General features: G+C 41.7%; 1 non-coding gene across 1 annotated transcript; it reads right to left on the bottom strand.

Annotated features, from left to right (window-relative positions):
* Positions 1 to 257: 257 nt before the first annotated feature.
* Positions 258 to 364, bottom strand: LOC112083646. Its single transcript, XR_002897782.1, has one exon. It is a non-coding gene; the product is annotated as a small nucleolar RNA R71 (small nucleolar RNA).
* Between the last annotated feature and the right edge of the window lie 3,629 nt (positions 365 to 3,993).

Below are 3,993 nucleotides of genomic sequence, written 5' to 3'. Positions count from 1 at the left end.
CATTGGTGAAGCAAAACCAGTTCCATGGAGTTCCTTCTGAGCACCCAATGGACCATATCGAGCTTTTTGAAGAAATTTGCAGCATGATGAGAACAAACCAAGTTCCACCTGACTATTTAAAGTGTAAGTTGTTCCCTTTTTCATTAGCAGATAAAGCTCACCGTTGGTTGAAGTCTTTGCCTGCAGGATCGATTACTAATTGGGAAGAATGTAGAACTGCTTTCCTGAACCACTTCTACACTAAGTCAAGGTCGAACAATTTGAGAACGAAGATCTCAACCTTTCAACAAGGGCCAACTGAATCTTTCTATGAAGCTTGGGAACGTTTTAAGGAGTATGAACGTGATTGCCCTCATCATGAAATTCATGGATCAAGCCTGCTGAGCACATTTTATCGAGGTTTGCAACCAAAATACAAACTTTCACTTGATACAGCTAGCAATGGAGATTTTGGGCAAAAGACGATAACCCAAGGAAGAGCCCTCATCGAAAATTTGGCTCAAGCCAATAGCAATGATTGTCCTGAATATGATCGATCGATGAAGCAAGCCGGAACAGACAACAAGGAGATAACCGAGTTGAAGAACATGGTGAGCCAGCTTCTGAAGAGAAACAATCGCCCGATCCATGCCTGTGAAACCAACAATGGCACAGAAGAGGAAGGACCTGGTGATATCGATCACATTAATCAAGCATTTCAAGAAGAAGATGTGAACTACGTAGGAGCACTGGTGCCATACCAAAATCGCTCCAACAACAACTTCAACAACAACTTCCGGAATGCAAATTACAACAATCTCTCTTACCGCAATCCAAATGTGGAGAATCCTCAAGATCAGTACTACCCACCTCAGCAAAAATCTTTCCAAAACAAGTTTCAAGGTGGAAACTTTGGAGGAATAGTACCATACCAACCGCGACAGCCATATAACTACCAAGGTACGGGTTTTAACAATCAATTTGTACAACAGCAGGGAGTCACGACGAACCAGCTAGCTTCACAAATCGGTAGACTTGAACAGTCAATCCAACAGCTTGTTATTACGAACAAAAAAGCATCTAAAGACATGAAGGTGAAAGTGGACTGCATGTACAATGATCTGAATGGTAAGTTTGAATCTTTATCTTCGCACGTAAAGAAGTTAGATGTGCAAGTCGCCCAAACAGCCGACTCTATGAAGAGGCAAAGTGGAGTTCTTCCAGGAAGAGTTGAAGATAACCCTAAGAAGTTTTGCAACGCCATAACAACATTGCCCGAAGAAGAGTCCGGAACCGATGGAAAGAAAGAAGAAACCCCAATCTTTGTACCACTGTACAAGGATATCGATCCCAAGCAGCCACCGTTTAAGGTACCCGAACGATCACCGTTTCAAAGGCTTACCAAAGCCGATGATCCGAGACGTTTTGTTTTCCAATGTTTCATTTCAGGAATCAAGTTTACAGACTGCTTGTGCGATTCCGGAGCCAATGTCAACATCATGTCTAAGACATTTGCCAAAAAATTGGGTATAAAAACCTTAAAGACATCGACGGTTAAGGTTATTTTTGGAGATTCATCTCAAAAAGATACTGAAGGGGCGATTCATGATCTACAAGTTCTAGTGGGAGATAAGATTGTTCCAGCAGACTTCCAAGTCCTGGAGATGGATAAAGACAAGGAGAGGCCACTCATTTTCGGGAGACCATTCCTAGCTACAGTAGGAGCAATAATCGATCACGCGAACCGGCATGCTGTTTTCCTCAATGTGGACAGAAAAGGGTACTATCCTACTATCTTAGATGAATTTCCAAGCAAATGAAATAGGCCAAAAGAGAAAGAAAAGGAGAAGCCGAAAGCTTTTGCAAAGATCAAGATCATCATTCCACCGGACGCAACAGAAACTAGTGAGGACCAGATCCAGGAGCTGATCGAAAACACAAAAAGGGTTCTGAACAACATTAAAGTCCGAAAGAAGATTAAAGGTAAGAAGACTTCTCTTCAAGGAGAAGAAGTAAAACTTCCACCAACCGGAAGTGATAAATGCACATCAAGTGGAGCGCCATTCAAATCAGCCTGATTCCTCATGCTTACGTCGAGCTAAACGACTTAAAACAAAAGCGCTTAATGGGAGGCAACCCATTTAGGTACTCTTTCTTTTAGTTTTCTTTTCCTTTTTAGAATTTATGCTTTCTTTTTCTTTTTAAGTTTTAGGTATTTTATAAAACAAAAACACAAAAAAAAAATCAGAAAATTAGAAAAACCAAGAAGAAAAAGGTAGGTCTTTAGCTGCTCGGCCCGGCAAAGACGAGAAGATTGGACAATAGGCCGCAGGAGGAAGACCCGCGGTCGCAGCAGACGGAACCGCGGCCAAAGGTGCATCGACCGCAGCACCATGAATGTGACCGCGGCCGAGCACTCGACCACCGCGGTCGCGCGTCTCCTGACTGAGGCCGTTGGTCCTTGAGATGGTTCCGCGGATTTCTGCCGTTTCCCGGTGTTGCCTGGTGTTTGCCTGGTGATTCCCGGTGTTGCCTGGTGTTTGCCTGGTGATTCCCGGTATTGCCTGGTGTTTGCCTGGTGATTCCCGGTGTTGCCTGGTGATTCCTGGTTTTGCCTGGTGATTCCCGGTATTTCCCGAAATGTTCCCGGTAAAACCCGAAAAGATCCTCCGTAAGTTTTAAACTTTCCTAATGTGCAAACAAGAAAAGGTAAGTTCCCGTAAACTTAAAAATTTCCAGAAATTTTCCGTTTTTGCTTCAAAAACGCTTTTTAAAGAAAAAAAACAAACTTTTTGGATCAAAGCTCTTTCTTCTCTTCTCTTCCAAAAAACTTAGAGATTTAGGAGAAAGAACACATTTTTCAATTCTTAAGCTTTTTAAGAGATTTTTGGCTCAAACCTCACTCTTTTTCAAAGCTGATTTCAATTCTGCCATCAATTCTCTCTTTCCAGCAAGGTATGAACCTCAAACTCGCCATTCTTACTCGATTTTGAACTTAGGGTTTTCTTTAAAAACCCAGAATCTTGGTCTATTGATGGTGGAAATAGCTTAAGAATGATAGATTATCCATTTAGGTTATCTAAATATCGATTTTAGCACCTAGCTTAAGAGGAATTGAGATTTTTGAAATTTGGATTCTACATGCTTCATAAAAATCGAATTTGGAACAGCAAAATTGATGAATTTGATTTAGTCTTGTGTGATTAGTGATTAGTATTGGGTAATCTTTAGAATTCACATGGAAATTGCTCATAAAAACCGATTTTTAGAAGATTTCTATGTTGAGAACATCAAAAATCCGAATTTAGTCATGAACTACTTGATTTCTCTGATTTAATATCAATTTTGTTTGCTAATAGTTTTAATTAATCTATTTATACTAGTATTAGTATAACAGATCTTAATGTGTTAAAATTAGCACCCAAATTCACTCTTTTTCCAAGAATCATTTCATTTTGCAGAAAATGGATGAAACCAGATCCCGAAGGAGCCGTCGAACTGGTGGCAGCTCCGATGACATTCCCGACGATGCTACTGCTGAACCAAGCCAGATCGAGATGAAGAAGCTATGTGATGAGATTGCTCCAGCACTCAAGAGAAACACGAGCACCTCCCGAGCCACCACAGATTCGATACATTGGGAGGGAGACAAACCCGAGAGTGGACTATGCAAGTGATGTGAGCATGGAAAGCATGGAGAGCTTGGAGCATGGAACTAAACCGCAGCTTGAACCCGTGGAGCTTGGAGCTGAAGATGATGAAGCATTGATCTTCCCGAATGGTCCCATGACAAGGTCTAGAGCAAAAGAGTTCCATAAAGTCATCAACAACCATCTACTTACCATTCAGGCCAGCCTTAGAAGTGAAGCTTGTCCAGCCACATTGGTTGTGATTCAAGCCGTCTAAGCGATGACAATGGAGGTGTGTGGACTTGTGCTCTTTTTCCCTCCTCTTGGTTTTGTCCCAATGGGTTTTCCAAGAGAGGTTTTAACGAGGCTTGGCCACATACTCTAC

Source organism: Eutrema salsugineum, unplaced genomic scaffold, assembly GCF_000478725.1.
Source record: "Eutrema salsugineum unplaced genomic scaffold, Eutsalg1_0 scaffold_6, whole genome shotgun sequence".
NCBI classification, from domain to species: domain Eukaryota; kingdom Viridiplantae; phylum Streptophyta; class Magnoliopsida; order Brassicales; family Brassicaceae; genus Eutrema; species Eutrema salsugineum.
This window is presented reverse-complemented; position numbering and strand designations above follow the sequence as displayed.